The sequence below is a fragment of the Myotis davidii genome, unplaced genomic scaffold, assembly GCF_000327345.1.
Source record: "Myotis davidii unplaced genomic scaffold, ASM32734v1 scaffold9, whole genome shotgun sequence".
Taxonomy (NCBI): domain Eukaryota; kingdom Metazoa; phylum Chordata; class Mammalia; order Chiroptera; family Vespertilionidae; genus Myotis; species Myotis davidii.
The window spans coordinates 760,966-773,543 of record NW_006299435.1 but is presented as its reverse complement, the minus strand read 5'-3'; the positions used below and the strand labels follow the sequence as shown (position 1 = coordinate 773,543).

The window sequence follows — 12,578 nt, the reverse complement described above, 5'->3', positions numbered from 1 at the left end:
GGCTCTGTTGACTAATAAGTTTGACGACCACTGCTCTATACCTGTCAATCTCTAGTGCAGGGCTGTTTCTGACTAATTAGATCAGTAAAGACTCAAAGCCTCCAAAGACTGCCTCTGCCTACAGACTGATAGGGTTCCGACTTGAATAGCCCCCTAGGCAGTCATTCTCAGGTGTAGTGAGAGAGTTTTTTGTTTTTTTTAACAGGGTGGGGCAGTTGCTTCTGCCTGGAGGCTAATTGTTACTTTTAATCTCTTAAGTGGCCTCAGGGCAAGGTGTTTTCCAATAGGGTGTGTCAACTGTCTTCCCCCAGGCAAGGCAAATGTCTGTGTGGGAAAGATGTCCTCCACTGCAGGAGGGAATGACTCAGCCCAGGAAACTTGGGATGTCTGCCTTCTGAGCTCTGTCCTCGGAGTTCCCAGTCCTGGGTTCTGCTCTCTCAGCCCCAGTTCACTTCACCCTCCCTCTCCCCAGCACAAGGTGGATGGCTCCACAGGGAATTTTGTGCATTGGTCTTTTAAAAGGGTACCTGAACTTTCAGCTGTTACTCCCTGGCAGACAGCTACCCTGCTGCTTTATACAGCCAGATGTTATGTGGGTTTCCTTCTCAGTTTTGGTGCTCTCTGCTGGGGGGCCCAGCTTGGTGATTAGATCCCAGAGTTCTCAGTGGCAACTCCCCACAGCTGAGATTTCCCTCCAGGACAAGCAGGTCAAACTCAAAGGCTAACACAGGCCAAGTAAACACGGTTTAAGTTTATGTGGGCCACAAAAGAAAAAGCAAAAGCTCAATTTTCATAGAAACATAGGTTTATTTCGATAGAGACATGCTGAATACAAAGGGCTGAAATAAATGAGTAATCGTTAACATAAAATAATAGAACATTTTAATAAAAATTAATATTTTTTCTTGAACTTTAACTTACCAGACACTAAATAACTGCACAAATTAATAAGCATAATACAAGTAAAGCTATTTTTCTTGTTCTCCGAAAGCAAAATATTTCCTGTTGTGCACACCAAACAAGTCAGTCCAAGACTAATGACATGGCAATTGGCTGCTAAAATATTCACTGCTAGTATTAGTGGAGAGAAATGGTGCGCCTGTGTGTAAGGTGCATAAAGGAAATGAATGCAATGCGATTATAGTAATCAGTCCTTAGCAAATGTTGTAGTTCATCCTATCTAATAATAGACGAACATGGTAATTGACTGTACCTTCGCTACGTCTCCCATTGGCTAATCAGCATGATATGCAAATTAACCAACAACAAAGATGGCGGCTAATTTGCATACTGCAGGCAGGTTGGGTCCCCGCCATCCCGCCTGCCCTGCTGCCATCCGGGCCTGCTATCTGTGACCAAGGGTGGCGGGTATCCCGTGTGTGACCTGACTCGGGTGGCTGGGCGGTGCAGCAGAGATTGGCCGGCCTGCCCGGGCATCCTGTGTGCAACCCAGAGGGATGTCTGATTGTTGGTGGTTTAGGCCCGATCCCGCAGCAGGATCTGGTCTAAACTGGCAGTCGGACATCCCCTGAGGGGTCCTGGACTGCAAATGGGAGCAGGCCGGGCTGAGGGCCCCCCCACCCAGTGCACAAATTTTTGTGCACCGGGCCTCTAGTTATTAATAATTATGTATAACAGGATATTATAAAAATTAAGTTATGAAATTTTTATTAAAATGTTTCTTACATACTGTTATATTCACTGGGCTGCAAAAATATTTGTTATGGGCCGCATGCAGCCCGCAGGCCACGAATTTGACATGCTTGCTCCAGGACTTTAATTGCTGTCTGTGAGTGCTCAGCCAGCCCTTTTACACCTCTGCCCCCCTATCAGTTTCTATGCCATCTCCACTTTCAGTCCTTGGGTATCAGGGTTCTCTCCTGTGAGTTTTCCATTGATTATTCAGGACATTTTCCTGTATTTTAGTTGTAATGCCAGTTTGTTCCTGGGAGCATGTCCGTGCAGCGTCCACTTACTCTGCCACCATTTTTAATTCTCGGCAGGTCTAAGCTTTAATCCTCTCTTCTATATGCCTACTGCCCCAAAGGTCTGAGCAAAGCCACCCAGATGAAAAATCCAAGGCCCGTGTGTGGAAGACTTAGCAGGTTGGGTGGCTGACATGTTTGAAGCTGAACTTTGGGAGTGGTTGGCCCTCCAGGAGTTTCCCAAGAACCTTTTTCTAGTTTTACTCCAGTCTTAGGAGTCAGTAATTCTGCTAAGAACTCTGGGGCCTGAAGAACACGGAATTAAGAAGGTGGTGCCCAGAGGGAAGAGAGCTAGTGAGTGTCATGCCAACCCCGTCAGTTCAGATCTGCTCTTTTCTTGGTCACAGGAAAGTAGCTCACAGGAAAATTGTCCATAGTGAGAACACTTATGAGTTAGGTGGAGTGGTGAATGAATGGATAGTCTCAGGGGTAGCTGTGTATGTGTGGGTCAGTAACACGTGGACCAGCTGGGAAGAGGCTGTAGGTCTGAGGGTTCACGGTTGATGATCAAGGGTACATGTGCTGCCTGAGTTCAAGTATAGCTCGAACCCTTTGTGACCTTGGGCTAGTTACTCTCTAAGCCTCCTTGCCTATAAAAGGGCTATAGTAATAGAACCTACTCTAGAGAATTACAAAGATTAAAAGAGATAATTTATGTAAATATTTAGTATAGAGCTTATTTAACAGTAAACATTCAGTAAATGTTGGCTAATAATAAAACGAAGGTAGGGAGCATTATTTAGTCCATGATGTAGTGATATAAATGATCAGAAGATTCATTTGGTAAATAAATGCATGACTCAGAGCAGGAAGGTCAAGCAGAAGACCTATGGCAGGAGACCCAAGTCCAGAAAGATTCTAGTGGCCAAAACCCGAATGTGGGACATTGTCTAGGTCAGCCTGCTGGATGGGTAGTCCACTGAGGAGGATGGAATACTTTCTAGGCCTAGATGGGTCTAGAGTAGTTTAGGAATGTGTGTGTGTGTGTGTGTGTGTGTGTGTGTGTGTGTGTTTGAGGACGTACTGGACTTGTGGTAGGTATGAATCTTGTTCCAGGTGCCTCTCTCCTCAGGCATGTCACTGATGTGTGGTGTGGTTTGGTGGTAGACTTGAACCTGGAAATCTGGGCTCAAGATTCTGACTGTGCCACTAGATGTATTGGGCCTTGGACAAGTTACTCAAAGGCTCCCAGTCTGTTTTCACAACTGTGAGATGGGATGAGTGTACCTGATTGTCAGGGTGTTTATGCCATAAGCAGGAGGATCTGGCCCCGTGCCTGTCACATGGCGAGCACTAAATACAATGCATGTTCAGTAACTGGATGAAGCAGATATTACAATGAAACCCAATAGAGCAGGCTATTTGCGAATTTGGGCCTGGGAAGCTAAGGAGCAGCTGGCACCTGAGGGAGGTGACTAGAAGGCTAATGGCTTTAGATTCTGTGCTTGTCTCTGCCAGTCACTGGACAGAGAGGACTGTGGTGGGCATGGCGTGTCAGGAAGAGTCAGCTGGCAGGAGAAAGCAGGTCGCCTGAGATAGGGAGAGGGCAAGTAGACATACTGTGTGAGATCTGAAGTCCAGCAGGATCAGATGCTTGGAGCTATAGTAATAGCGAGAAAATTCAGCTCAGCTTATTTCCTGAGTGCCTATTTTTGCCACGATCTCTAGCTACTGCTGGAGATATTAAAATTGAAATCTCTTAATTACTATGGAACAAGGAATACCTCCAACTAATCTGAGGGTTTTGTCTTCCTGCTTTTGGCTTGGATGCTCTTCAGAGAAACTGTGTCATGATATGGCATGAGAACAAGTCACCAAAAACTGCAGACTAGTTAGTATGAGTGACTCATTGTATTCTTTCTTCTTCATCCAGCTTTCCTCCAGAGATGAGCTCCAGCAGCAGTCGGTCCATGAGGACTCTTTTCGAGGAAGCCCGTAGGCTAATGTCTGGCTGGGATGAGCTAATCCTAGAAAAAAGCTGGACGCAGACCCAGGGTGTGGGTTCTCCATCAGACCCATGGCATCTGGGCCACGTGTGGGAGAAGGTGTGTCCAGATTGGCTTCCGGGGTGTGACTATCTCTGAGCCTGTCCCCAGCATTGCCTGACTTCCTGCCTTCCCTTCCCCTTCTGTCTTCTCCTCCTTTGCTTTTTCCCTGTTGTCTCCTCCTTAATTCAGTGGCTTACCTAGGTTCCCTTGGTGTGGTGAGAATAAGAAAGAGAGTCTGGTCGAGTTGTGGGGCACTGGTGAATAGGAAAGTAGCATGGGCAAGAGAGGTAGATAGGAGTGAACGTGTTTAGAGACAGAGGGGTCCTTACAGCTCCTCTGGCCCAGCCCCCTTGCTCAGAGTGTCAAGAAACAAGCCCAGAGATGTTGAATGAGTTGCCCAAAGACATATGTAAACAGTGACAGAACCTATGACTGAAATCAAGCCCATGACCCATGACCCCATAATACAGCTCTGGATTGATCTTAATGCATCCAGTCTTTAGGTTATAATGTAAATTTGAGCATTGGTGTCAGGCTTCATTGTAAAACCTTTGCTTTTATTTTCTACATCCTTAGTGGCCAGTGTACAGCTAAAAATTGACTTGTTTTTGCTATGCATTTTTCAGGACTGTTTTAGCATCTTTAAAAAACCAATATGCAAAGTGAGCCTTAGCAGCCACAGGCGAGGAAATAGCATGAAGTGAGTGCACCTGAGGAGAAAAGAAAAGGGAACTTAAGATTGTCTTGTTAGCCCCTCCTTTTACAGATAAAGAAGCGGGGGGCCCAGGATGGTTGGGAGGAAGAGAGGGGCTCACATCTGGGGTTTCCGGAGCCATGACCCCTCTCCCCATCCCATTTTTTTGGTAGTACATGAAGCTTATACGATTTTTAGGGATTGTCTTTAGTAAAAACGTTACAAATGACAAATACGATATTAGGTATAATCTTCAGAAGGGACCCGATGCAAGTGCAAGGCCTCACAGCTCAAGCTGTTCGCTTCACTGAAAAACCACCAGTGGTAACTTAGGAGGCGGCCGGAGGAAAGACCCTGGCCCCGGAGCCTGGGGGAGAAGAGAGGACAGAAATTGTTCTCAGGATTCAGTCGAGTGCAAGGCTTTCCTGTGGGCACTGTCACCCTCTCTCTTTCCCCCTTTCCACTTTGCAGCCCTGCTTGTGACCTCACCTGGGAGGGCAGCCCTGAAAAGGCTGCATATTTGTAAAAAACGGAATGGAGACCTTTTTTCTGGTTGAAGGTGTCCCAGAGCCTGGGATGAAAGGGATTCTTCACTGAAATGAGTTAGGTGGGACACCGTCTCATTTGTGCCCACAGCATCTTCGTTTATGGAGGTGACTGAGTGATGGCGTGGTTTGGGGTATAGATTTGGGATTGGTTAGTTTGTATATAACAGACATGCTCTTGGTTAGTCCTTTACTATCTCTAAGAATTGGTTAACTCTGAGAGGGTCAATCTCCTTAGCCAGCAAGATTTTTAATATGTTATACCAGCATAAGATTTAAAAAATAAAATAAAAGTGATTAATACATTTAACCTAGCTGTAAGTGAATGGATTAGGTGACTTTAAAACTTTTTACAGCCATAGGGTACATTTCATCCATGACCAGATGTAGAAAAAATACAGTCCTTGCCATCATTTAATAGCTGGGGTTTGTAAGGAGAATCTTAATGACTCTGAAGTACTATTCTTGTAATTTGAGTGTGGTGCCACTAGGGGGTGCTTAGACTTTGGTTGGGCCTGATTGAACACCCTGACTTTCAATAGGGGTGGACAACTGAGTTTTAGCTTCTTTTTTCATTCATTTTATATTTTCTCTGACCCAAATACATATCTTCAGGGTAAAAGTCCAATTTTTATGTATGTATGTATGTATGTATGTATGTATGTATGTATTTATAATTGAATTTATTGGGGTGATACTGCTTAACAAAATTATACAGGTTTCAGGTGCACAATTCCACAGCACATCATCTGTACACTGTACTATGTGTTCACCACTCCAAGTCAAGTCTCCTTCCATCATCATTTACCCCCCCATACCCTCCTCCATCTCCCTGACCTTTTTCTTATTTATTAATTTGAGAGAGAGAGAGAAAGAGAGAGAGAGAGAGAGAGAGAGAGAGAGAGAGAGAGAAACATTGGTTTGTTGTTCCACTTCTTTATGCATTCATTGATTGATTTTGATATGTGCCCTGACCGGGGATCAAACCCACAACCTTGGCATATTGGATAACGCTCTCACCAATTGAGCTACCTGGCCAGGGCAAGGGTAACAATTTAAATACTAGGTAGTTCAGTATTCATAGAACAATGTTAAATAATTGGAATCAGTTTTAAAGAAGCACACATTCCTGCGTATAAGTCAATTCAGTGGCTCTTTTTGCTCTTAAGTCATTACCAAGTATAATATAATCTGATTCTTAAAAATGTTCTTTTTCCTTCTGAGTTTCAAAACCTGAATCAAAAAACTGGTGTGCTTTAGAGTCAGCCACGTGGCCTGGAACGTCTTCAGAGGCAGCAGCTAGTCAGGCTTTGGTGCGTTTCTAATGGGGTCCTGCTTGGCAGTCACCAGTCTCAGGAGGAGGGTCCCGTTGACACTTCCATTGTGTATGTTTTGGTGCTTGAGTGTTTGCTTCTTCACATGGACAGGCGTGAAGAAAAGAGAAAAAGTGGAGTAAAACCCACTGGTCTGTGTAAAACATTCTGCAGTGTTTTTTCCCTGATGAGCAGAGAGCTTGTAAGTCACACTCACACTTCCTGCCAGCACTTACGGAACTCAGGTGCTCCCCGGTGAACCGAGGCGGCGGCCTCGCCGCCCTCACTGCGCCAAAAATATCATGCCTGATCCGGATGATAGAGTCGCTCTCACAGGAATTTAACTTAAAACACAAAGCCATGACTCATTTTGAGTAACTTTTCCTTTTTATTTTAGGCAATTATCAGTAAAGAACCACACAAAGCCAAAACAAATTCTAATTTTAAAAAAAGACACAAATGTTAAGGACAGACATTAATTTTATAAAAGTCTTTGCTACCTTTAAGTTTCTTGTTTATCTAATGCATTTAAATGTGATTGAAGTCACAGATATCTTTTGGTGAATTCAGCCACTGCTCAAATGAAGTTATGAACAAGATTGTTAACTCTAGGTCAGCATTCTGTTTTAAAAATGTTTCTAATAATGTGATGATTTAAAAATTTTCTTAAAATAAAAAAGTTAGTATTTTAATTATAGAACTACCATGTGTCCTGGTCAGTATGTTCAGTGGTTAGAGCATTGGCCTGCATACCAGAGGGTCACGGATTTGATTTCTGGTCAAGGGCTCTTACCTTGGTTGCAGGTCTGATTCCTGCCCCATTCCGGGTGTGTCTCTCTCACATTGATGTTTCTCTCTCTCTTTCTCCCCTCTCTTCACTCTCTCTAAAAATCAATGGGAAAAAATCCTTGGGTGAGAATTAACAACAACAAAAACATCCTCACTCCCTGGGTGAAGATTAAAAAAAAAGTGCCACATGCATGCAGTCAAGGAAAAAATTCAAACATAGAGAATGACATAAAGTGAAAAGCTTTCTTCCTCTCTCTTTACCTCCATTCCCCAGAGACAGTCCCTGCTAATGGTTTCGGTTTTCGTTTTCCTTTGTGGTTATCGTTATAACTTTAAATAATGTATTTATACCTCAGTTTCTTGACCAAATCACCAACTTATTATCAGTTTATTTATTGTTTCCTGATATGAAGAAAGTGGACTTTTGGCACATTTACTCTTTCTTCCATTTTCCTCACTTCACTTCTAATTTTCTGTTAGTTGGATTATCATTTTTACATTGTCAAGGTTTATAAAATTCATATATTTTTCTGAATTATAATGAACATTTCTACATTGGTTATAGTTGGTTATAAAATTTTAAATCTATAAATAGTGTGTGTGTGTGTGTGTTAATGAATAACCAGGTGACATCATTGGACTGAAGAAAACATAATCTTACATCATTAAAGCTTTGCTCCTCTGAGCAACAGGGTCTTCATGTCTTTCAATTTTATTTTAATTCTTTTTTTATTAAAAATATGTTTTTATTGATTTCAGAAAGGAAGGGAGAAGGAGAGAGAGAAAGAAACATCAGTGATGAGAGAGAATCATTGATTGGCTGCCTCCTGTACGCCCCACATTCAGGAGGAAGCCCGCAACCCGGGCATGTGCTCTGCCCAGGAATCGAACTGTGACCTTCTGGTTCATAGATTGATGCTCAACCACTGAGCCACACTGACCAGGTTTCCTTTAATTCTTATAGTTCTGATGCAGCTGCTGCTATTTCTTATACCCCAGGTTACCTTTTATTTTTGGTGACTCTGTTATCTTTTGGGTGATAGTAATTTTTTTCATATATGGCTCCATGGTAGTAAATTACTCTCTCCATTTCTTACTATAGAAGTGTGGGAGGCTAGTTTCCCCCACCCCCTACCCCCCACACTTAAAAAACAATATTTTACAGTAGACTGAATGCAGAAGTAGATATGAGAATCCAGTTGTCCTCTATCAGGCCAGACATTAAAAAGATTTGCACAATGTATAATAAGGTCTCTGTTTTCACTAAACATTTTTGCTTTGGAAAGTAGTTATTTTTCATGGAAATATGTCATTTATTTTCATTGATAATGGGCTTCTTGATATGCTTAAATGATTAACATATATTTTTAAATATCTCCTTTTAAACTTTTAGAATGGTAAATATTGATAAGTATAACACACATAAGCAAAAGCTTTGGGTTCCTCAATAATTTTTAAGACTGTAAAGGGGTCTTGAGGCCAAAAAGTTTGAGAATGGCTGCTCTAGGGATTAAATATACATTTTAAACTTTTAACAGTTTATTAGAGCTCATATTTTACCACTTCAGTGTAAAATGTAGGAACTTGGCAATCACACAGGCCCTTTTGTCAATCCCCTTCCCCATCTGTTATGCTGTAGGTACCGTATATGCATGATTAGCCTTCCCAATAATGTCACACCCAGTGGTGGCACTGTGACCCGTGACCGCCTCTGGGATCCGCTGGCTCTGAACTGGGAGCTTCTCCAGTGCCCTGGGAGACAGCTCTTCTCTTAGCTGCCCTGGAACCCAGTTTATTCTTGTACAGTTGTATTCTCTCCTTTGCTTCCCCCGCCCCCCCCCCACCCGCCTTCTAACCCATTTGCATGAATTTGTCCAAATGTCTGATCTGCTGGTAGCACCTGTTTTTCCTCCTTTCTAGTTATAATTATAGCTCTGCACTTTAAAAACATATTTTCTACCATTTTCATGGTAATTTGGAAGCTAGGCAAGTGCTAGGTATGCTTATTACTACTGGAATGTCTTATAGACAGACCCTTTAAGCCAAGCATGTCAAACTCACAGCCGGCAGGTCGAGGCATGCGGCCCACCGGCTGTGAGTTTGATATGCTTGCTTTAAGTGGACAGAGAAGGAATATAAATACACACATACATATTTAGCTCTATATCTTTCTATATGTATTAAAAACTGCAAATGCAAACTATCTCTAATCCCAGTTCATCACCCCAGGGTTTATCCTTGTATTCTTTTCTCTTTCCTTAATTGTAACCCCCTTCTCCTCTGCCAGAGAGAAACTCGAATCCTGTTCAGTGTAAGGAGTGGGCAAAACTAGGTCTACAGCTGTGAGTATGCAAAATGGTTTATTCGTGTTATTGTACCAAAGGCCCAGTGCACAAAACTCATAATGGAAAGGGTCCCCTCAGCCCAACCTGCACCTTCTCCAATCTGGGAACTCTTCAGGGGATGTCCAACTGCCGGGGATCAGGCCTAAACCGGCAGTCGGACATCCCTCTCACAATCCAGGACCGCTGGCTCCTAACTGCTCACCTGCCTGCCTGCCTGATCACCCATAACTGCCCCCCTGGCCAGCCTGGTCGCCCCCAACTCCCCGGCCCCCGCTGACCTGGTTGCCCCCAACTGCCTCCTCCCTGCTGGCCTGGTCACCCCTAACTGCCTCCCACCACCGGCCTGGTTGCCCCTCACTAACCCCCCTGCTGGCCTGGTCGCCCCATGGTTGCCCCTCACTAACCCCCCTGCTGGCCTGGTCGCCCCATGCAGCCTGCAGTTCAGTCGTTTGGTCATCCCTCACTAATTCCCCTGCGGGCCTTCTCGCCCCACGCAGCCTATGTTTGGTTGTCTGTCCAGTTGTTTGAGTTGTGATGGGCCCTGGTTTTTTAATATATTAGGATCATTTCCCATAGGAACAACTGTAAACCTACTTTTGTTCATCCTGTATTTTCTTATTTGCTCAATCCTGTAATTCACAGTTCATAGGTTCTGAATTGGGAACTTCCACCCCTGCAAAAAACCCGAAATTTCTATCTAGAATTTATATTAGTTTGTAGGTATTTTTGCTTTTAGACTGGGAGCACACGGTCAAAGTACTACGTCCGAAAGTTCCTCTGACCGATCACCTCTTTTCCCGCCTTCAGTGTGGTTGTGTTACTCATTTCAACTTGTTCGGCTCACTTGTTTCTCTTCTCATTCCATTTTAATTTTTTCTCTCATCCTGTTAATTTTATTTTATTTTGTTTTATTTTTTAACGACAAAAAGACTCATACATATGCTGCCTACAAGAGACCCACTTCAGATAGAAAGACACATACAGATTGATTCTGTTTTGAGTATGTAAAACATTAATGTGATTCCAAAAGTCAAAACTACTCTGTATGTAAGGACTCTTTTTTTCCCAGTTCAGAGGTCTTGTACTTTTTTACACTTGTCACGCCATGAAGTCACCGGGGACGGGCCACAGCTCAGGCTCCTCCCACTGGCTCTCACGCAGCGAGCTGCTCTGGGTGGAGCAGGCTGACGCTTCAGCTGAAACCAGGTACCTTTCTCTTTGGCTTCCTTCTTTTTCGGATCATTTTCCTTCACATGTTTCAGGAAGCTATCACGGCTCTTAGGGTGCTTAATATGCTCAATGCGCACATTAATTCTCTTGGCAAGAATCTTGCCCTTAACTTGTTGGTTCACAGCAGTGCCCACTGCATGCTGGGTGACATTGTAGACTCTTCCAGTTTTGTCATAGTAACATTCGTGGGGCATTCCTTTTTTAACAGTGCCCATTCCTTTGATGTCCACAATATCACCTTTCTTGTAGATTCACACGTATGTGGCTAGAGGAACAACTCCATGTTTTCTAAAAATCCTAGAAAACATAGTGGGTGCCTCTCTTTCTCTTTGTGTTAGTCATTTTGGCGAATTACTGGAAGGTGGTGGTTCTGACCGAAAGGCCATAAGAATTCTTTTTTTAAAAATTTAAATTCTTTATTGTTTAAAATATTACATGAGTCTCCTTTTTCTCCCATTGACCTCTCCCTGGCCGCTCCCGCCCAGGCCATAAGAATTCTTGGACAGATATAATACAGGCTGATCCACTGAAGCACCCAGAAGAGTAAACCTCCTGCAGTTGAGTGTTAGCTGGTTTGCCTGTTGTTGGGAGAGGGCGTTAGGGCCCATGTTTCTCCTCCAATGTTAAACCCAGGAGGACTTCCTGGTGGCAGCCCGTGTCCATAGGAAAAGCTCTGTCCTTTTGCCAAAGCAGCTGGGAGGGGTGGGGAAGCTCTTGTTCAGGTGGCCGTGGCATTGATGCTGCTGAATTTTGTCATTTTGGGGATGGTATCAGATGTCCAGATCACAGCTCTGCGTTCTGAAGGGCAGAGTGAGGGAGGAGGGGGTGTGTGATCCCGGGAGGCAGGACTCAAGCAGGGGTTTGCCATCAGCAGCAAGGTTTTCATGGCGTCTGAGGGTCTTACCCCTCCTGGGGCTGTGTGGGTAGGACCAGGTTGTGTGGGAGACCCCCGACCTTGGATGGGAATTAGGATGAACAGGCCTGGAACACCCCAGGTCAGCCCTGAGGACCACTGTCTGTAGGCACTGGCTTTCGGACCTGTTCTGTGGCGGGAGCCACCCTACTGCACGGACAGCTCCCGCTTCTGGGAAGGACTAAATCAATATTGACCGAGGGTGCCGCCCAGATCAGAATCCAGGGGAGTCAGACTTTGACACTCCCTGTGGGTCCCCACTCCTCCGCAGAGCTGTGTGGTCTCCACCCGCGGGGTGGGGGGGGGGAGAGAGGGGGTACAGGGACTCCCTGGACATTGTTCTGGATCCCCTAGGACACTTAAGCTGAGCCCCTAGGACAACCCAGAGAGGCTGGGACTGGCAGGAGCTGGAGAGGCAGCTCTCAGGGCTGCGCTGGAGAGCAGGGACTCACCTCGACCTTGAGGACAGATAGGCCGTGGGGGAAATAGAAAATGCACCCCCAACAAGACCTCTTTGCTTTCTCTTCCTCCTAACTTCCCTGAAGACACCCGCCCTCACACCGAAAATCGTCTCTTGTGCTCGATGCTTCCAAGAGCTTTCTGGGTTATCTCCTCACCTGCACCTGCAAGCCTCCCTGGCGCAGTGCGTGGCGGTCTCACCTCATGCGGCCGGAGCCTGAGGGGAGGACTGCGGTGCCCGCTCTGCCGCTGGGCCCGCTCAGCGCGGCCTGGGTGTTCTCGGGGCGTCATTAATAATGAAACAGCGGCTTTCCGAG

General features: G+C 44.8%; 1 pseudogene; it reads right to left on the bottom strand.

The window, feature by feature from the left end:
- Positions 1-10,757: 10,757 nt before the first annotated feature.
- LOC107184876 lies at positions 10,758-11,231 on the bottom strand (annotated as a pseudogene).
- Between the last annotated feature and the right edge of the window lie 1,347 nt (positions 11,232-12,578).